The sequence below is a fragment of the Toxorhynchites rutilus genome, chromosome 3 (assembly GCF_029784135.1).
Source record: "Toxorhynchites rutilus septentrionalis strain SRP chromosome 3, ASM2978413v1, whole genome shotgun sequence".
NCBI classification, from domain to species: Eukaryota; Metazoa; Arthropoda; class Insecta; order Diptera; family Culicidae; genus Toxorhynchites; species Toxorhynchites rutilus.
This window is the reverse complement of record NC_073746.1, coordinates 273,576,484-273,599,882: the sequence shown is the minus strand read 5'-3', so window position 1 is coordinate 273,599,882 and position 23,399 is coordinate 273,576,484. Positions and strand designations below refer to the sequence as shown.

Here is a 23,399-nt window from a genome sequence, read left to right as displayed (position 1 = left end):
ATCCATTGTTGTCGGCATCTAAGCTAGCTAAACAGCTTAAAATGCCCAGAAATACCGTATGGCGTGTTATCAAGCAGTACAAGGAAACATTGACGACGGCTCGGAAGCCGCATTCGAAGCGTCGGAGTGGAACTGTCGACCGGAAACTGCGTGGGAAAGTCATCAAGGCCGTCAAGAGGAATCCCAATCTTTCAGACCGCGATTTGGCCAATAAGTTCCAGGCCGCTCACAGTACGGTGCGACGAATTCGTCTCCGGGAAGGAATAAGGTCATTCCGAGCCAGCAAACAGCCAAATCGGACGCTGAAGCAGAACAATGTGGCCAGAATCCGTGCTCGAAAGCTGTACGACCAAGTGCTGACCAAGTTCGACGGATGTATTCTGATGGACGATGAGACCTACGTGAAGGCGGACTTTGGGCAAATCCCAGGTCAAAAATTTTATTTGGCGACGGCTCGGGGGGATGTACCTGCAAAATTTAAGTTCGTGTTTGCGGATAAATTCGCCCGCAAGTACATGATTTGGCAGGGGATATGCAGTTGTGGACAGAAAACCAAAGTCTTTCTCACTGACAAGACAATGACATCAGAAGTCTACAAAAAAGAGTGCCTACAGAAACGGATTCTGCCGTTTATTCGTGCCCACGACCGTCCAGTAATGTTTTGGCCGGACCTCGCAAGCTGCCATTACAGCAAAACGGTTATGGAATGGTACGCAACGAACGGGGTCAGCGTAATACCGAAGGACCTCAACCCCCCAAACTGCCCCCAGTTCCGGCCGATAGAGAAATACTGGGCAATCACGAAGCGGAGGCTTGAGGCAAAGGGAAAACTTGTTAGGAACATGACTCAAATGAAGAATCGTCAAAACGGTGGACGAAAAGGGTGTGCGCCGCCTAATGTGCCGTATTACGGGAAAAGTACGAGAATTTCTTCGAAACAGCAATGAATAATTTTTTAAATTTTTTTTTATGAAAGAGTAAAGAAAATGCTACATTTGTATGAGAAACAAATTATGAATTCGTTAATAAATGACTGAACTACACGCAATTGTTTGTGTTCCAATATTAAATGAAGCAGACTTTATTTGCCAATATGGGGTTATGGGGACCCTGAAAAGGTTTAATGGCTTGGGTTTTGTAGAATTATTTCGAGAAGCAACGATTCCTTCTTGCCTTTGCGAGAACAATACACTAATTGGTCATATGTCGCAATTTGTTTCTTTATATCAATGCACGCATTGCACTGAGTATTTAACGAGAGGCAACTTCCGTGCATCGCCATTCAACAAGCATCAACATCAAACACGCGTCTAACAAATGCACATAGTTGTAATCATTTGCACTCTTCTCTTTTTTCGCCTGCTTTGCCATGGCTCGGATGGTTGTGTTAATTGCAATGCCCAGATGAACTTGAAGTAAAATGTTCGCTAGCGTTCAAAGCTCGAGGGGAAACATAGTCCTACGTCACCCGCGGCCGAGTGGTTAGCGTCTCAAATGATCATGCCGGGTGTTCGGGTTCGATTTCCGTTCTGGCCGGGGGATTTTTCGTGAAAGAAATTTCCTCCGACTTGCACTGTGATCACGCGTATTCTAGAGCTTGCCCCTCGGAATACATTCGATGCGTGTTATTTTGGCTTAAGAAATCTCAACTAAGTATTGAAAAACAACGCTGGTTGATGCATACGTTGAGAAACCAAAAGTTCCACAGGGAACATTAACGCCATTCAAGAAGAAGTGCTACGTCAAAAGCAAGTGAATGACCCAGAGACAAAAGTCTCCGTTGATTACTAAGAACAAAAGTAAACAAGTGACACTGATAAGAAAAAGGCAAGCGTATGACACTGAGACAGAAGCCCTACTTCTTTTGACGATATTTTCGGCCAACAGTTACAATTTCATGGAAATAATATCCCTCAAAAACCCACGTACGCTATAATACTGAAATGTCTTCACATATTTCATAATGTGTTCAAAATTTCGTCGCAAAATCAAATGTCTTCACAGTAAGTCAAATGTCTTCAAAATGTAGACATGTCTTCAAACCTGGCATCCCCTAGTACCCGAGGACAGGGATGCCATTTTTTTATTTCTCCATGTGACACAAAAATGTTTTCTCAATTATTGTACATAAACACAAAGCATAATTTAATTCTTGAACAGGGTTTAAGTCATGTTTAATCAGATTTATATTATTATAGAAAGTGTTAATGCCTTGAGGTGTATTTTAAAAAAGGCGAACAAAGACAAACCGTTCGCCGTATTGCCCCCAATTTCCTGGCAATATCGGATTTGTGATAAACACTGGACGAGCTCTATTTGAAGTGTCGATACCCAGATATGAACGACAATAAAATTTTAGAATGAATGAGTCAATGATGTTCAATAATTTTCTAAACCGATCACCAATAACGACATTAACAGTGACTGACTAGTTCCAGTAGACATTAATGATGACATAATTTGTAGAATCATTTTGCCCGCCATTCGTTTCAACTTTACACGAGCATTATCAGGAAACTCTGATAAAGTGATGTAATAATTAATGATTATTTTATATTTACACACCGAGTTTTTGATGTTTGATTAGTAATATGAATTTTTTATTCTCTGTTTAAGAACGAGCACACTCATATAAAATAAGTAGATAAATTGTAAATTGCTTTTGATTTTTCAAAGATCGATTTGGCAAAGATCTATTCTCTGGCACCGATTTAATCAGTGAATCGATTCCTACGCTGTTTAGTAAGTAAGATTCGTCAAGTACTTCTCGAATACAAAAACGGAACTTTCATTTGAATATAAACTGATCGAATGAATGGTGGTTTCAATACGTTCTGAAAATGACGACTGAAAACTTCCCTTCAATGTAAAGCATGAAACGCATTAACGCGGAACGAAGGAGGAGGCATATTTTTGATTAACCTTGCAAAAAGAGTAACAATATGGACTGTGGACAGAAATGAAGCAATCGAAAAGACGAAGTTTTTTCGACAGTAGACCCTTATGCCCTGGTCAGATACGGGAAAGAACTTGGATGATGCTGATAACCGTCATCGAATCTCTCCTTTGGTCATAAGCTTCAAACACATGCTCAGCTGTAACGAGTGTTAAATAAAAAATGAGAATTTTTTCAATACCTTCAGTAACTTAAATAAAGAGCGTAAAATTTTCTTTCTCCAAGAAAATTGCTCTTTGGGCTCCCTAGAAACAGTAGGCGTGTTTGGTTTTGCTAGTTTGAATTTAGTCAAAGCAAAGATGGCGTTGAAACAGCAAGCGCTCCGCGAACGCATTGTACGGTTCTACGAAACGCATTTCCAGCAAGGAAAAAAGTTCACGGTGGCACATTTTAAGGAAGAAAATGTACCTGTCAATACGGTATATCGTATCCTGGGTTCCCTGAACGTAGAGCGGAAGGTCGGAAGTGGTCGTCCGGTGACGAAGCAGAGGAAGACATCGTTAAAGAAGCTGTTTGACAACAAGGACGCAACCAGCCTGCGTAACGCCGGTCGGAAATATGGCTGCTCCCACGTATTAATCCATCGGACCCTCAAGATGGAAGGAATCGTCTACAGGAAGAAGACGAGGTCGCCGGAGTACACGGAGGAGCAGATTGAGACGGTTAAATCACAGTGTCAGTGGATGACCAAAAAATGCTGCGGGACGTCTTTCGTTCTGGACGACGAAAGCTATTTTCCGCTGTCCAAAACGCATATTCCAGGAAATGATAATTACTACTCCAGCGACAAGTCATCCACACCGCCTGAAGTGAAATACAAGTTTAAGCAGAAGTTTGAAAAAAAGGTTATGTTGTTCATCGCCATTTCCGACCGGGGCATTTCAAAGCCTTGGTTTAGGCCGAGCGGTCTGGCAATCATCCAACAAATCTATCGAGAAGAGTGCATCGATAAAATCCTGCTGCCGTTCATGAACGAGCATCACGCGGATGGGAAGTACGTCTTCTGGCGGGACAAGGCGTCTTCCCATTACGCCAAGAAGACGCTGGCGTATCTTGAGGAGATAAAGATACCGTTCGTGCCGAAAGATCGTAAACCAACAAACTTGCCCCAGTGCCGCCCAATAGAGGATTTCTTTGGCTCACTCAGTGCCCTAGTGTATAAAAAACAATTGGAGGGCCAAGGACACGAAGCAACTGACTACAAGAATCCGGAATTGTATCCGGAAAATGGACGTAAGTGCCGTACAACGTTCTTGTGAGAGCATCGCGACAATGTTGCGTCGAACAGCAGACCACGGCCCTTACTCAAACATTCACTGACATTTTTTTGAAGAAAATACATTATTAAAAATACTGAAATCGATGAAAAAAAATTTTTTTTTGTTTTATATGTGATTGGAAAAATTCTCATTTTTTATATAACACCCGTTATTTGACAATGTGGAAGATAGGTCAGAACCTCATCTATCGGATTCTATAGCAAACTCAAATTGGAATCGGATTCTATAGCAAACTCAAATTAGAACGTTTTTGCAATTGCTATTAACTAAAGAAAAAATTGATGAAGAGAAATCGATCAAGTCACTTGCACCCCTTTTCTTCTGAGCCCCTCAATTATGGTTATATGAGTGAGTTTTGACGTAGGACTACGTCTTTAAGTTCTATAAAGGCAGGCCACTCTACGAAATTGAAAATGAGGCATGTAACGATTCATTGAGTGGTTTCAAACTTATATTACGCAAAATCGTTATTGCAATATATGCTATGTTATGTATCCAGCAATTTTTTGCTTAAAACATGAACCGTGAATATAGTAAAAAAAAGTAAACAATAAGACGATTAAAATGGGTTTATTATTTCGATTTTATTAGCCACTCGTTTTCCCCTACAACGCAAGAGCAATCTTTTTGTATACAATTCGGGCGTTAGCTCACAATGTGAGTCGATCTGTATTATGACTCATCCTTCATTTGCCGGTAATAGGCATTTATCTGTTGGCAGAATCAATGAAGGGATGATCTAGGAATGATCATGGAGATGGTCTTGAGAAAGTTTTACTTTGTAGGCTTAACTCTATTTTCCTCAAAGATTTGACGAGACCCTGCTCAAAAGGTTAAACGTTGATAGAGATTTTATTAAATTGATGTCCAGGTTGTTATCGAATCAATTCGTACTCAATTCACGTTTTTATCGTGTAGGTCTGACAATAACAATTTAGGTAATTGTGGTCCAGGATATCATGATATCGAGCATGTTGTTTGATAGTGTAAAAAAATTGAATTAAAGAAAAAGTTTGAAAGAATATACTCACACATGTTGGATCATGAGACCTGAAGAAGTCGCGATCCTCAATATTATGTTTCCTCATATATGACGGGCTCAGAATGAATATAAGTGACTTGATTTCTCTTCATCAACTTTCTCTTTAGTTGATAACTCAACTGCAAAATCGTTCCAATTTGAGTTTGCTATAGAAAGATCCTGTAGATGACGTTCTGACCTATATTCCACATTGTCAAATACAGCTGGGAATGTGTTTGCAGCTAAGTTATGACCAAAGAGAGAGTTGATGGATAGAAATCGATGATGTCACTCACACCCCTTTTATTTTGAGCCCCTCATATGTCTTCCTGTTGTTATTTTTCCCGCTTCATTTGTCTGAATTCACGTCTCCGTTCTCCCTTCCCTATAAATAAGCAGAACTTAGCAGCCGATGAGATTAAGATTGGCCGTTGGCAGCACCATCTCAGATAGCAGTGAAACGTTATGGGTGTAAACATGGGTCTTTTAAGCAACTTTGCATACTTGGAATATTCAAAAAAGGATTAGACTACTTTTTAAAAAGGGCCAAAAAAATTACTTGATTTTTTACAAAAAAAAATATAACTCAAAAATTATAAAACCTACAAAATTTCGGTCAAAGAATGAAATGTAAGAAATAGTTTAAATTTTCATAAAAAATACCAATTAAAAAAAATTGCTGAAGAAAAAATATTTGAAAAAATTAAATTCATTGTTCTCAAAAACGTAATTTTTGTAAAATCTTGAAATGTCGAGAACGTGTCAAACGCGAGAATTTACACACACAATTGTTACGAGTAAAACATAATTTTTTTCAGGAATCTCCATACAAAAATGCCTTATACAGGCAAACCTTTTTTTGTGCTAAGTTGCGCATGACACGATTCCAAGCAACAAGTTTCAACAGTTAAAAGCACAACACAACCACGCGCAACCGAAAAGGCAAACTGTCCCATCGCGAAGTAGGAAGTAAGTAAAAAAAGGAAATCGAACAGTAAACAGCGTGAATTTGAGTTATTTTCCCTATCTACCGCACAAAAAGTTTTTTTTTTCAAATTGTGTACCGAACACGATTTTTTTAAGCTACTAGTGATGTTTTGTACGATTTTTTATGCGAATTTTTTGTGCGGTCTCTATTCCCCGCACAACAAAATGTTTGCCTGTATTCCAGAAACTATAGAAGATAGAAAGTTGAAGTCTTCGTCGAAAGTTCATATTGTAATAAGATCTTAAACTTTGTCGAATGCGCTATATCACTATCTTGACTTTAAACAGAATTAGGATAAAATTTTTTTTTCAAAGAAAACGTGAAAAAGTTGTTGTTAGAAAAACTTCTTCCTTTCAAAAGTGCCCATCTTCCGATGTATGGACGACTTGTTGGAAATTATAAGGGCTATTCATATGTTTTGAGAATTTTTAAATTCTCAAAATTTATTCATATTCATGTTTTGAGAATTTTTCAAAAATACATTCTTGTGAAAATGCGGGTCAAAAGTGCGCATTGGCCTTTTTGAAACAAACGAGTATAGAAATTTGACAACAGTGTATTCGTGTAGACACATTTCATGAAAGTGGCAAAAAGTTATGAAGAAGAGATCTGTGTCGTTTTGATCTAATTTTTTAAATTTTCGAGATGACGATTCACTTACCTAAAATAACTAGAAAGTTTGAAACTACATTGTCAAGGAATTCTATAGTAGATGATAGTGTGTATTCGTTTTTCTGAAAAAGTTCAAGAACTTTTTTTTTAAATCCATGTTCCTCAAATGGCCCGACAGAGACTTCGGGAGGGAGTCTCGAAGCGTCAGATTGCGATAGACCTCGGTATTTCTGAAACAGTTCTGAGGAAGAGGCTCATATCAGCAAGTGATTTATTATTTGAATCTTCTTTTATTGACATTTCCACTTCTGCTGGGATGTGCCAGCGAGCACCTAGAGCGGTTCAGACAAGTATTTACGAGTGAGCAGTCTGATGATCTGGCGGACTACTGCAGAGCACTGGACAAAATTTTCTATGGTATGATTCTCAAAGATTTACAGCGCCTGGCGTTTGATTTTGCGGAAGCCAACATCCTCAAGCACGAATTCAACCAATTTGCAAAACTGGCAAGAAGAGATTGGGCTTCTAGCTTCATGAGGAAATATCGTCCGCCCCTTCGACAACAGACACAACAACCATTATTGGGCAAAAGTTCGCACTTTTCATTTTGTATTAAAATAAGTCCAACTACAAACAGAACTCGAGAAATTGTTGTACAACGTTTTGAAGGTAATATATGTAGTTACAGTTTGGTAAATAAACTGAATTTTATTTATTTAAATTTTAATTTCAAGAGTCATTGAACGACTACAGTAAGGTGCGCACCTTTGCCCCGCACTACTCTAACCTAGTAGTTGGGGAGACACCTGAATGGAACCCCATGTATAGAAGATAAGTGAAGAAAACCTTCGTTTCGCTAGCTTTTTTACAGATCTCGTAGATATTGATTATCGCATATAATATAATATAATTCATATAATGGATTAGATCAAATGAAACAACCATCTGATTCGATTCAATGTAGAACTTAAAAACTGCAGTACAAATAAAGCGTTTCATACTCTACTGGAATCCTCTGTGATCTTTCAACTCTACTTCTACAACTCATTCATAGTTTGAGCATGAACACAGACCTTTGGTCTATCGAGCAGCCTGTCTGTGGCTTGAGAGTTAACTCGATACACTCATGGGCGATCGGATTTCATGCTTCGAGTTAATCAGACATTGTCGTAAAACATGGGAATGAATTCCAACAATTCCGAAATATACAAAACAATGGGACCGTTTCATCCCATTTTACTATTGCACAATGGTCCAGGAGATGCATTTAAGTGGAAATTAGCATTTAGCGCTCGACAGTTATTCTCCACACAAAAACTGTCTTCGACAAAGTTGTTACATATAATAGAGCGCTCATTTTTATGTTATCGAAAATAGGGTGACCGAAATTGTCGATGAAATAAAAAATATAACTTTTCTATCTTCATAGATAGAGGTAAACATAGTTCGACAATTCTGTAGTCCCAGTTATTTGAGATATCTTTGTAGAACAAAGTTTTTTTTCTGTCCCTTGAAATAACCGATATAGCGCCTTTTTTATAAGTTGCGTTAGAGGCACCATGAAAAAAAAACTGTTTTTTGCTGTAACTTTTATATTGCAAATTCTATATACAAACTGTCTTAGAAAGACTTTTAGACTCCATATAATATGTGATTTTCAAAGATATGTCATCTTTAGATTTGAGTAAATTCAAATTGAAATCATGGGTTTTTGGGTGAAACCCCATCAATAACTTTGAGCAGGATTAAGATATTGACGAATTCTGCATCGCAAAATGTTGGTATTGGTAAGCTCTAAAAGTCGTACGAAGACAAATTTGATGTAGAATTTTAAAATTTAAAAGTAAGAGTAAAAACCGGGTTTTTCATGGTTACCCTAATGAAACTTAGTTAAAAAACAACTTTGTGAAAGATATTTATTCTTTAGACAAAAACTTCGACAAAGTTGTTACAAATGATAGTGCGCTAATATTTATGTTATAAAAAAGGGTGACCAAAATTGTCGATGAAATAAAAAATCTAATATTCTAATCTTTATAGATAGAGATAAACACAGTTCAACAATGTTGTAACCCCAATTATTTTAAACAACTTTGTAGAACAAAGTTTTTTTTTCTATATTTCCATATAATCGATTTAACGGTATTTTCCTAAGCTGAATTAGGGTGATCATGAAAAAGCAGGCTTTTTTACTCTAACTTTTATATTTCAAATTCTACATCAAAACTGTCCTCGTACAACTTTTAGACCAACATTTTGCAATACAGAACTTGTCAATATCTTAACTTATGTTTTCAATTTTAATTAACTCAAACACGAAAAATAACATAGTTTTGAAAATTACACATTATGTAGTGAAATATGCTCTTTCAAATGCCATCAACGAACTTTGTTTATGTTTTCCCCAGAAAGAATGACAAACAATTGCAGAGAGCGTATTTTTTGGGAAGAAATATAAATAACTTTGAGTGAAGTTGAGATATTGACAAGTTCTGCATCGCAAAATGTTTGTATTAGTAAGCTCTAAAAGTCCTTCGAAGACAGTTTGATTGTAGAATTTTAAATATAAAAAATTGAGCAAAAAAACAGTTTTTTCATGGTGACCCTAACGCAACTTAGAAAAAAGGCACTATATCGGTTATTTCAAGAGATAGAAAAAACTTTGTTCTACAAATATGTCTCAAATAACTGGAACTAGAACATTGTCGAAATATGTTTAACTCTATCTATAAAGATAAGAAAGTTACATTTTTTATTTCATCGACAATTTTGGTCACCCTATTTTTGATAACATAAAAATGAGCGCTGCATTAGAGGTGATTGTGACCTGTAATTGGACATTCTCGATGATCGTGGCACAGTGTCGACGTCTGGTGGCGACTTTCAATCTTGGGCCATAATTTGGGTCCCAAACTCGATGTTTACAAAAATATCCAATTAGAGGCGAAATTGTCCAATTATTCGTGTCGCATGACAGGTCTGTCCAATAAACTAGATGTCGAATTAGATGTAACTTACTGTAGTCCAAGATTACGTTTAATTTGATCACTGTTTCATTTCCATAGTATATAACAGCAATTATCGCTTGTCCCGTTGTACAGTTGTACAGCATGTTTTGAGATCTCAAATGAAGCACATACCAAGTTTTAGTCTCCCTTCGTTTTTCTCGTCCATTGTCAGGGTAGTTGTACGTTTGTTATTCGTCTTGTAGTTCGTTGAAATCTTGATGTTTAAAATGTGTCTTCGATGCAATATGTTTTTGAGATGCTACGCTTTGTGCTACTAAATTCCACGTATGATTTGCATCGTATGTTCGAATTTTACGCTATCGACTTATGTATTCGCCCACAGAAATATCACTGTTATAAATTCGTTTATTTTGTTTCTCCATGGCAACCGAAATAAGAATCATCAATTTCAAGCAACGAAATTCAACTCTGCGATTTGTCATCCAGTTGTGTTTATAGACTTGGTTTCAAATATGCATATCATTTACTTACTGATAATTTTCATGCCACCCATGACGGGATAGTTCTGCTGCTTGTTGCCTTCCGCAAACGAGGTAGTCCTGGGTCGACCACTCATGTCTCCGTCGTAGTGGTGGAATTTCTGTGCTCCTGATTCCGTGTTGTTCCACCGAAAGGATTTGCTGCCCTATGCACACACAGAATTTTCCAGGAAGAAAAAACAAGCTGATTTCCGCACAATTTTGCTGATATATCCTGTGTATTTTTTTTTCTTGAATTTATTTTCTCCTAATTCTTCCTCTTACGTCAAGGATCGGTTTTGTGGGGAATGGTTCACACACGGGGTGGGGATCACCACATGCACTTCATACAATCACGACCTTCAGGAGAGCCGGGCGCTAAAGACCCTTTCTTGCTGACACTTCCGAGCTTTTTTTTCTTTCGTTCTTCCTTATTCTTCCCGAAAGACTTCCGTTTCACTTAATCCCCGCGCAGCTCTTTAAAAGGATCACTTTACTATTTTGGCCTCAGATTTTCATTCACAGCTCACATTGATTGATGCACACCATCATCGTCTTCGCATGGTAATTCTCATGAGAGCAAACTGCGAGAGAGCGGAGCATCACAAACGTTTGGAAGAGTGTATGGAAAAACACACGCACACCTTTTCACGCTTCTAGCTGCGATTTCTACCAGTGGATACACATACACAAACGCGCGCATGTATGCATGAACAGCGATATGAAATTGAAGGAGAAATAAGAGAATATATCGATGAGAAAACTTTTTCTTTCTTCGTCGTTCCGCTGTCAAATTATTGGAAAATCGAATTTTCCTGCGGGCCCGAAACGCGGAGAAAGTGGTCTCCGGAAATATCACTAGCTGTTGTTGGTGCACATCGACGGAGGCGCTGAACGGACGGGTCGATCGATGATCCGATGGCGATGAGTTCTTTGGGTAAATTACTGCCGTAGCAAATCACTCCTTCAGGCAAGTTTCCTAATGCCCCCACAATTAAGAGCTAGGTCGAGAGTAAAAAAAACTGCTTTTCCACACACTACACACAACTGCTTCTTATTTCAGCAGTACCTGAAAAAGGGCTGTCAGATTGACTATACACATGAGACGGCCGAGGCTCGATTGAATTGTGTGCACGAGAGAGAGGCGAGCGTTTTGCTCTCGCATACCGTAGTGCGACCGTGCAGCCAAATTTTGACGGATGCGCAATGTTGGCAGATATCATTGTTTTATATCAATTTTAACAGGTTCATCTTCTAGAAAATAGATTCGCGAGATTGTGGTTCGTGATTGAAAAATAATGAAAACAAAAACGCTAGTGAAGCAATGAAATTGATTATCTTAAATAAAAACATTCTGCAAGAGGGTTTCTAAATTACATAATTATTCGTTTATTAGTTTTAGGATGGCAACTGACTGTATCAGCCATATTTTTTTTTTTCGCGTTTTGTCTTCTGGCAAATAGTAAGACTGGAAGATCAGGGTTACGAGTAGGTTCTTCCCTGGTGATTATTGTTCATTATTCGTTCAAAATTCCTATTGTTTGCAAAAAAGGGCATTGTCTGACACAATCGACTATTTCTTTTACATCTTTGGATGCAATGTAATGGAACCGAAGCTATATGAGAATGATTATGATGTGTGATTTAAATTTGAGCTGCATTGAATCTCAACGACGTATCCGTTTTTTGAAAACCTTTCAAAGCAGTACATGTCTGAAAATATACAGATGATTAATACCTGGATTAGAATTTCTCGTTGACGGTTTGGCAGCCATCGTGTTATCAAAATTTGCTCAGCAAAAATACAGTAGAGCTCCGATTATCCGCGAACGCAAATTCCACAACAAATAAAAACTTTTTTTCTCAAAGAAACCAAATTCAGTGCAAGCGCCAACAAGAAAAGTAAAATAGTCCCTATAATGCAAACGTTGAAACTTACGGGTTTGTTACACATCGCAAATCTATAAATCTTCTGGGAATTTGTCGGTGAGTGGCAGGCTTTTACTCTTTTGTTTTGGTCATAGCTTCGATAGTATAACACTGGTGTATACTACATAGAATTCATGTATAGTTTTCATACTAAAATATATTGTTTCGTTTTTGCACCTTATGTTTAGCCTTTTATTGCGTTATTCGTGGTTTTCTTTATCCACGGTGGGCTTGCCACTCTATTCCGCGGATAATCGGGTTTCTACTAAAATTGTTGAACATATATTATTTTCCTCGCTCTCCTCTAACAATCTTGAACCTCCATAAAAGATTCTGCACAGTAACAAAAAATGAAATATGATTTAAGTGATTTAAAATATTCCGCAGCAGAGCGATAGGAAATTGTGATCTGTTCATGACGGGATGGCTTGTTCTGCAAGACACTGTAATATCTCTGAATCGAGCCTATGAGATCACTTCGATGAAGCAATCGATTGATATCTTGTTGTATTTGTTTGATGTTTTTTTGTTGACGTTATACAAGATACAAGAAGACTGGTCGTCTACTTTTGGCGAACAAATAACAGAGAGCAGGATTTATGGTTAGTTACCTGATGACTTCGGAAATAAATTAGTCTAAAGGTTGAAAGAGATGTAAGAGGTATTAATAACAATCTTATGAGTGCAATGATATCATTAAGATGCTTGTGTAAATGATTCTAAATAGCCAATGTAACACATATCTCAATAAGTTTGAAGGATGTTTGTTGAATCTTAAGCAATAAGCCATAATTTGTTTGTTTCTACTTCGTTTATTTGCATAAACCTCAAATTGCCGTATGTTATAGATAATAGAACCACGATCATCCGCGGAATTGAGTGGCAAGGTAACCGCGTATGAAAAAAGAGGTGCAAACACAAAAAAAAAAATATTTCAGCATGAAAACTATGTTTTATCAATGACGGATATCATGCCAACTCGTCGTAGTAGTTGGCAGCACCATCTCAGATCGCAGTGAAACGTTGTGGGTGTAAAGACATTTTCATTTAAGCAGCTTTGCATACTTGAAATCTTTTTAAAAAATAGACTACTTTTTGAAAAGAACCATTTTTTCATTATTGACGTAGGACTACGTCTTACATTAAGGGTGCCAAATCAGAAAACAGATCACGTTTTATTACTAAAATTTATAACTAAAAAAACTACAACATCTACATAATTCTGGTCAAAGGATGAAATATAGGAAATTATGTTTTTTATCAAAAAACATAAATACAAACATGCTACCGTGGCCGAGTGGTTAGCGTCACACCTGACATGCCGGAGATTAGGGTTCGATTCCCGTCCTGGTCGGGAGAATTTTCCTCCGATTTGCACTGTGGTCACGCGTATTCTAGAGCTTGCCACTCAGAATGCATTAAAGGCGTGTTATTTGGCATAGAAATCTCAACTAAATACTAATAAAAATGACGAATTCCTCTAGGAACTTTAGGGTCCTTTAAGAAGAAGAAGTATGCAAAATTGATTAAATGACCAATGTCTTTACACCCACAACGTTTCACTGCAATCTGAGATGTTACTGCCAATGCCAGTCGAGTTGTGTCGTGTACTCCAGTGACCAGATTGCCATGATCAAAACAAGCAAGCAAGAGCATTAGCCTACCATTCATTGAATACACTTTCGCGGATAATCGAGATTTTACTATTCATTCGTCTCTAACTTTTCGGCACAAATGGTGAAACGATTAATCTTCGGCCTGTTTCTCCTGGTTTAAACAAATCTGTTTCGCTTGAGCATCCTACAGTGCTTTGGTAACAGATAATACAGTTGATGGGAAGATAATTCAAATTGCAAATTTAACTGTTGTGACATCTTATAGCCGTGTCGATGTGTTTGAACAGATAGCGATAAACGTTTCTCTATAGAAAAAAGAATTTTAGACATAGCTTCTTGTAGGATTAGCTTCCTTCCTATGGAAAGGCATAGTAAATAAAGTGATAAAACTGATGATTTTCAATACGGTCATAAGAATAAATGATTAAGTACGTCGTTCAAGTTATGTTCATTAACTGAAACATTAAACATACCTCAGTCATTTTAATTCGGCATTTCGCATGACAAAGCTCTATTAAACTCCCGCGTAGATACATTACAACACACCCTAGTCTAACCAAGAGTAAGTTGAGTAAATCTAAGTGAATTTTTGATCAATAAAAAATATTTATGGTATTATTGATCCATTCGAAAAACGACCTCAAACGAAGGAGTAAACAATGTTTTTGTTCAACATAACCCGCAATATCACAACAAATATACATACAATTTCTTCCCAATCTACCGTAATTCACCCAAATTTGGATAAAAGATTAAATGAATGTAACTATATCCAAATGAGGTAAATAAATTCATAATAAAAATTAGGTTCCGGTGGCGTTAATACGTAAGTACCGATAATTTGATATTTGATACTTTGGATCTAGGAACAATTTTTTTTTATTTTTCGAGCCATAGTTTTTTTTTTGTTCTGGTTCTACCAATTGTAAACAAATATACTGTGTAGCTCTGTGTTCTAAGACTCGTGCGCTATACGCTTCTCAATTTGCGCTTGCCAATAGCCGATTGCATTGAATTTGTTTGCATTCGATTGTGAATAAGCGGAAAGTTTGTTTTCGTACCTAGAGACCGTATATACACATCGTATAGTCTTATAAATATTGGTATAGCTTCCTTAAAAAGTAATTGATATAAAAATGTCATTAATCAGATTCACATTAAGACACAGAAAACATCCTACACCAAGCAGCAATTGAAATTATAGTAATTTACATTTAATGCGACATACCGAGGCACCACTCAGTGTCGCATTGGAGGCAATTTTGACATGTTAATGGATATTGACGATGAGAGTGGTACAGTGTCGACGTCTGCCGTCTTTTAATGTGGGACCATAATTTGGACCCCGAACTCGATGTTTACAAAAATGTCCAATTACAGGTAAAAATGTCCAATTAGACGTATCGCATTGTCCAATTAACAAAATATCGCATTAAATGTAAATTACTGTAGAACTTTTTGATTAGATAGTAACATTGTACGCCACAAATCGCAATTCAATATGCATAAAACGTGTTCATCAATTTATAACAAATCAACATGAACCAACTGTTATATCGATAATACTGTACCCACGAGTAAATTGTTTTGCCAGGATTCGAATTTCCATTCCACACTCCTTTATTCGATTTGATGTTTTTTTATTTCTCTAAAATCAAATTTGCCGATCTGCCAACACTGCACACGTTACACCCTGCGTTTTATCACTTTTTTTTCTTTTGAAAAGCGTAGTATTTTCGACACAGAAAAAGCAGACAAGAAAATTGTGCCACCATAGGTGAGCGATTTCGATGCACGTATTCGAAAACAACTGCACGCCAATTAGCTCGTGTTTGGTCACATTAATTGATTTTTCCTTCTGATTGTATCTCGGTCTACACAGAAAAGAAAACCACCGTATCTTGGCCTCTTCACCCGTTATCTTTCGCCCACCCTACCGTTGATTACAGCAAACTCTCACAGTCTTACACACACACATACATAAAATTTCTGTATACACGAGTGAAACAAAAAGAAATGGATAAATCCTTCGAGCACTTCGCAGTACAAATTTCCGGAAACCAATTGCACTATGCCGAAATCCTTGCGATTCCTTTTCACCCCGCAAGTGACAGCTGGGTCTCTCCCTCTTTTCGCCTAGCTGTCAGTTGCGAAAAATGAAACGTCACTTGTTTCCTCCGCACGGAACTGCCTTGATTATCAAACTCAAAATCCATAAAAGTGCGTGCTTTGACACACACACACACTGCCTCTGCACTGTCTTCTCGCAATCGTTCGAAAGGATCCCGTTTCACAACGGGAATATCGCGATAAGTTCCCGAAACACTTGACTCGACAGAAAACCGTACTGCGCTCTGGAAACGTTGTCCTCGAGGCCACCGGGGATCAGACTGAGCTCTCCCTCTACTGAACTGGAACTGCCCCAATTTTCACAGACGTTCACCGTAATAACTCCATAACTAAATAACTCTATCCTGGTGATTAACTATTCACCGATACTTAATCCCCCAGGTTTTCTTTCTTTCCGCACCAGATAAAGGTGAGACCAACATCCAATAAAAAGACACCAACCGCGCCAATCTCGTCGAATTTTCCTCGTCGTCAAGTCGCTCGCTGAAACACTACTTCTGGTGGCCTTTTGCGATGGCGAAGTTCGATACACAGTGGGGATGTTCGAAAAAATTGAGCCCTCTCGCTCTCGTTCGCACCCACACATGCTGCCAGGGTCACAGGAGAGATAGGCTGATAGGAGAGCGCCCACCGTGTGTTTCTTCGTCGTCATGACGGTGTCTCGCACACACTAGTGCGTCAGCGCTCTCTTTCTCTGGCGATAACTCATGCTTAGATGTGTGCATGTGGTGTGTCCGAGCGATGCGATCGAATGTCTGAGAGAGACAGACAGGTACCATGGGATTTGGGACAACATGAATGCAACTCGTTCAAGGAGAGGCACACATGCGCAAAGTGCTTTCCTGATCCGGTGTGTTCGTGAAAGGAGAGCATTGAGAGTGAGAGCTTCATGTGCGAAATTTTCGAACTTTTTAATGGGATGCCGCGAGTGCAGTTTGACAGCTGAGCGGATGACATTGGCTGCAAGGGTTGCCATTAATGTTCATAACGGTACCCTTAGAAAAATCCTCGGTCGAAAACTACTAAATACATTTGGTAATGCAAAATTAGTAGAATGTACAAATTTTTTGTACATATTGTCAACAAACCCGCATCCCTACCAGAGATTAGTATATTTTACTCGATAACATTAGTAAGCTTGGATATTGTCATATCTGAAAATTGGTGAGAAAAGCGCGTTTTAACCATTTTCATTGTTCCCATAAGGCAATACGGAGGTATAATAAGGATATAATTCTGATACGTGCATTTTCGGCGAGAAAATGTAGCCGATATTGGGCTTCCGAATCATGGTTCTGCTTGACATATGTGTTTATTAGTACGGTCGAAAATGACTATAGATTGGTAGTATTTACCAAAAAATTCGTTATATTTACTAATTATTTCTCTCAGTGTACGACGGTACTCTAATTATTTGTTTTTTTTCGACTCCGAAAATTTCCTTGTGTTTTGACACAGGATTACGTCTTTCGGGAACATGTTCAGGGTACATCGAAAAATCAAATATTGGTCACGTCACGAAAATTATCCAATTTTGAGCCGTTATTCGACCATTTCTTTATAGATTTTGGAAATTTTTGCACCAATCGGTTCAACACTCTAGTTTAATTATGAGGGAGAGCAGTGAAGTGACTTCAACATTGAATTGTATGGTAAGATTCATCTGCTGTGTTTTCTACCACGGTTTTCTACAAACTAAATGACGGTAGAACTCTAGAATCGAATCGACAATAGTCTAGAATAAGGAAAACCGCAGTGTTATTGTGTCAAAACAAATCAACTTCAAATGTTTTTCCATTCAAATATGTTTTTTTTTATTGAATTTCTCGACTTAAATGCTAAGTTTAAAAGATCCTCTCAAATTCAATGATCTAGTTTTTTTTGGATCATCAAATTCGGATCCGTCTTAGACTTATTTTATTGTAGTTACGGGCTCTGGCTGATAACTCTACATATCACTGTAAACTTTTTGGTATCTAACATGCAGTCTCGTACAAAAAAAAATCCATTTGTCATTCCTCCGGTCTCATTGGGTCACTTTCGGAATATTCGACCATACCGTTATCGATGAAAACGTATGGTTCAATCCGCTCCGACAGATGAATATTTTCTTTCTCCAGTTCGTGAGCAACTATTTCAATGCTCAAGTACCGAATCGGTGAAACATGTTCTACGTTGGCATCGTTGATGGCTAAATATGTCAACTTAGGATACTCTAAGCACGCTGCTAACGGAAAGCGATAGCAAACTGTCAGCCCATCAAAAACAAGTTCTTCCAGCTCCGGAAAATTTAGCAATTCATCCAAAGGTTCTGTGAGGAGTTGATAATCGACTAAAGTTAACTTCCTCAGTTTACTACAATTGCGCTGGACATTTTTCAGCGCACTCTCCGTTGCCTTCCTCATTTCCAACGTCTCTAGGTGGGGTACAAAATAGAACACTCGCGACCATTGCGGGTGACTAATCGATTCCATTTCTAGATGCAAATGTCGCAAACTGCTGAAACTACTCCCGAGCTCCAGTGAACAGGTGGCGTAGTCTCGCTTCCTAAGGTACTCTGCGTCGACCCTGAGCGAAACGAAAGCGCATTTGCCGTTGATGAACCTGAGTACGCTAATGAACCGCTGCCAGGGCGTGATTTGTGAACAGACACCGAAGGGCAGTATGGCCTCGTATCGCAACCCGTTCACCATCATATGTTGGAGGTTCTTCAGCTGTGGGTCCTCACCCTCGTAGGTAAACAGCAGTTCATTCATGACTTTGTCTAATGTGACAGTATATATGATCTAAAGAGGTCTATTCTGAACTATATCTTCGATTCACTTGCTATTGGTGTTGTTCTAACCGTTCGTCTGATACTGGTGATTTGGATCATTGGTTGAAACTTTTTATAATGAAACTGGGTAAGAAAATAAATACCTTGAAAATAAGGTTCGGTAGAAAAGATCATTTTCATGGGTAGAAAAAAATGTCGTAGACATTTGACAGACATGTACCAGATAGATATGCATGATGTACTTGGATTATTCTAGATAAGTCGGACAGATATAGTTGCGAATATGATGTCTCCAGACCGGTGAGCAAATACATCGAAAACGCTCTAAATTCTACTGTTTTGTTTATAATTGAAATCAGTGTGTTAGAATATCAACAAATATTCACAAGTAACGAATATGATTTTGTGTCAGTGTAAATTGATGTTTGGTTTAATCAAGTACCCTGCCGTTAACGGAGCCTATGGAGCACCAGGGCACCCTACACAGTATCGTCTGCCCCCACTGCATCAAGCCGGTCACTGATGCAGCGAACCCTCTTCACCGTGCAACTCGTGGGACTTCAATGAATAAACAATGACTTTTTTTCGGGTTCCGGCAGCCTCTCTCTGTCGAAAAACAAAACATCATAGAGATCGACTCTATGAGTGTGGAAGAGGATGAAGTACTGAGCGACGCACCTGCGGATGTTCAGTACTGCTCCTCTTCCATCCTCAACACTCCGACTCGTTGTGAGACGATAGAAGATGAGAGCAGTGTTGGAAGAAATCATCTTCGCTAAGTTCAAATGCATAGATTTTCGGGCTAGGTTGCATCGAAAACCTATATATTCCAAACGAAAATTAAAATGACAGATCCAGGCAACCATTGAATATGAGAAAATGAACTTTTGTCCTTCAATATGTTTTGATGTTTATTTTTTCCACCCAGTGTCATTTTCATCTTGATTATCGGAAACGTCAGAACTGAATTTCATTTCAGCCAAATGAATATCAGCTGTTGTTAACTTCTAACCTGAGGCTGCTGTGTGCGGTTGGGTTTTGCAGTTCCCGGATGCCTTAATCGGAAATACCTTATGAAATTCCCGATGTCGCAAATGACTCGACGGTAGCCAAAACCACTCGTTGTATCCATTCTGCATATGCCGTTGCTACCGTCTCGCAAAATAAAATTTATTTTGAACTTAAATTCACTGCCAGAACGAATATCGTTTCGGATGTGATGAATATCAATTTGTTGCTTTTGATATCCAAAGTATAAATAACAGCGAAGTTATGAACCCCACTCAATGTCGCATTCATTCATTATAGCAAATTTGCTCATGCAACAGCGATATGAACAAAATGAATTCGTTTGTTATTGTCATCAATATAATGAGGGCAGTGTGTTTCAAGCTGAAAAAATGTCGTTTATACTGGAACAAAATCACATTCGTTTCTCGTGAATATTTGTTGATATTCTATGACACTGGATGAGAGTGATGAATTTAAAAAGTTCTAGATTCAGCCGTGGTCCACACTCCGTGGATGAAAAACCTCATCACGAGTCAGAAGAGGAAGCAGAAGAACTTGGTTGCAGTTGAGATCCCTGTAAAGGAAGCTCATCAGCAAGCACTGAGTCAGCATTTCTCTGGATCAACAAAACACCCCCGAGAATCGGAACTACCTATTCATTCCATCTCAAACCGATATACTGTTTCTTAGATTTTCGTGAAAAGTGGTAATTTTGTTTTTACCGCAAAACATTAGAGCCGTATTTTTTCTATTTTTTCATTACGGTGACCATTTCGACCATTAAGAGTGGTCTGAAAAATCAACTTTCCACCCCCCCTTTTTTTTTCTTTTCCAAAAATGACTTTTTTCAAAAATTCATAACTTTTGAACTAATACACAGATTTCGATGATCGACATATCAAACTGAAGCCAATCCTCTTCGAAAAAATATAGCAAATAGGAAAAATAGGATTTTGTTTTCATAATTTTTATTATTTATTTAAATCGTTTATTTTTACAGGCTCAGTTACATAGGTTTAAAGGAGCCGAACTCCTTACTGTATTGTTACTAGTATATAAACATTTTTCCTCAATTCTAATGTTAATAATATAGGAAACCGATTACTCGCGGTCGACTCGAGTTTAGAAGGGTGACATATTTTCTTCAGGAAAAGGAGGGGATATGAGGATATATTGACAATGATCACACTCACACTCTCAATCACACTCATCACATTCAATTCATAAACCTATCTTATATCTAATATGTATTTACATTTCATCTTATTCTTAAGAAGGGATCCGATCTCTCACAAAGGAAAAGGAAAAACTAAGGGTGTAAGGACAATCACACACGAAGATCGATAGCTTTAAGGAATACATATATTTGGGACATGTAATCAAGGTCTAACCGAGCCAACACGTCTCTCACCGGCATCATGGGCTGCCTTCCTCGGGCCCGAAGGGTAACTACTAAATTCGATCTGGCAACAAGATACAGCTCGCACGACCAAACAACGTGCTCGATGTCGTGGTAACCTTGGCCACAAACACAAAGATTGTTGTCGGCAAGATTAATACGAAAGAGTAGCGCATCTAACGAACAGTGATTGGACATGAGTCGGGAGAAGGTGCGAATAAAGTCCCGACTCAAGTCCAGACTTTTGAACCATGGTTTGAGGCTAACCTTAGGGATAATCGAGTGGAGCCACCGGCCCAATTCATCTTCGTTCCATTTGCGTTGCCAGTTAACTATGGTATTTTTGCGGACTAAAGAATAAAATTCATTGAAGGCGATTTGACGCTGATAAATATCGCCTTCAATTGCACCTACCTTTGCTAATGAGTCAGCCCTCTCATTACCCGGAATTGAGCAATGTGAAGGGACCCAGACAAAGGTAATGACATAACAGCGTCTGGATAAAGCACTCAAAATTTCTCGTATTCTCTCAAGGAAGTACGGCGAGTGCTTTTCCGGCCTCACTGAACGGATAGCTTCGACAGAGCTAAAACTATCCGTTACAATGTAATAGTGTTCAACAGGTCGTGAGGCGACGCTGTCCAGCGCCCAGTGTATCGCTGCCAATTCAGCAATATACACTGAGCAAGGATTCTGAAGACTGTGTGAGGTGCTAGAAAATTCGTTGAACACTCCAAATCCTGTGGACTCATTCATAGAGGACCCATCAGTAAAGTACATATTATCACAATTGATATCCCCATACTTTGCATCGAAGATCGTTGGAACGATCCTCGATCGAAGATAGTCTGATGTTCCATGGATATCCTGCTTCATGGACAGATCAAAATGCACAGAGGAATTGATGTAGTCAGGAAAACAAACACGGTTGGGAATATACGAAGAAGGATTAACCTGCATGGAGACGAATTCATGATATGAGCTCATGAATCCAGAATGAAAATTTAGCTCAATCAGCTGCTCAAAATTTCCGATCACCAATGGGTTCATAACCTTACACCGGATGAGGAACCGAAGAGATAATAAATTGAAGCGATCTTTTAGTGGGAGTAGGCCTGCCAAAACCTCGAGACTCATGGTATGCGTTGAGGGCATACATCCCAACGCGATACGGAGACAAAGATACTGAATTCGCTCGAGTTTAATGAGGTGTGTTTTGGCAGCTGATTGAAAACAGAAACTGCCATACTCCATCACTGAGAGAATAATTGTTCGATACAACATTATAAGATCTTCGGGATGGGCTCCCCACCAGGTGCCGGTAATTGTACGGAGAAAGTTTATTCTTTGTTGACATTTTTTACTCAGATACCTAATATGGGCCCCCCAAGTACATTTAGAGTCGAACCAGATCCCAAGATTCTTGAATGACATAGCATGAGTGATCGGTTTACCCAAAAGTTGAAGCTTTGGTTTTGCTGGTTTATGCTTCCTAGAAAAAACCACCATCTCTGTTTTCTCCGTGGAGAATTCGATCCCTAGCCCAATGGCCCAGGTTGAAAAATTGTTCAAAGTATCTTGTAAGGATTCTTGCAGGTCGGATTCGTTTGATCCTACGACAGACACCACTCCATCATCTGCAAGTTGTCTTAGGCTGCAATTTTGTGTAAGGCAATTGTCAATGTCGCTTACGTAGAAGTTGTACAAAAGGGGGCTTAAACATGAGCCCTGGGGGAGTCCCATGTAAGAGACCCGACTTACTGCCGAATCTCCGTGAGAAAAGTTCAAATGTTTCTCACAAAGCAAGTTATATAACATATTATTCAATAGAGGCGGCAGACCCCGAGATTGTAATTTGTCTGACAAAACCTCTATTGAAACAGAATCAAAGGCCCCCTTTATGTCCAAGAATACTGAAGCCATTTGTTTTTTTTCGGCGTAAGCCATTTGAATTTCTGAAGAAAGCAACGCAAGACAATCATTCGTCCCGTTGCCCCTGCGGAACCCATATTGTGTATCTGAGAGTAGGCCATTCGTTTCAACCCATCGATTAAGGCGAAACAAGATAATTTTCTCCAACAATTTCCGTATACAAGACAGCATTGCTATTGGGCGGTACGAATTGAAGTCGGACGCGGGTTTTCCGGGTTTTTGAATAGCTATAACTCGTACTTGTCTCCAATCATCTGGAACA

The 23,399-nt window shown here is 38.6% G+C and overlaps 1 long non-coding RNA gene across 5 annotated transcripts; it reads right to left on the bottom strand.

Moving 5' to 3' along the window:
• Positions 1 to 10,445: 10,445 nt before the first annotated feature.
• Positions 10,446 to 16,755, bottom strand: LOC129774853 (uncharacterized). Of its 5 annotated transcripts, none has more exons than XR_008742786.1 (3): positions 16,420 to 16,755; positions 15,827 to 15,878; positions 10,446 to 11,424 (listed from the first exon to the last, which is right to left on the bottom strand). It is a non-coding gene; the product is annotated as an uncharacterized LOC129774853 (long non-coding RNA). The 5 variants fall into 5 exon arrangements; XR_008742787.1 differs by having other exon boundaries at positions 10,446 to 11,413; XR_008742788.1 differs by having other exon boundaries at positions 16,461 to 16,755.
• Positions 16,756 to 23,399: the final 6,644 nt, after the last annotated feature.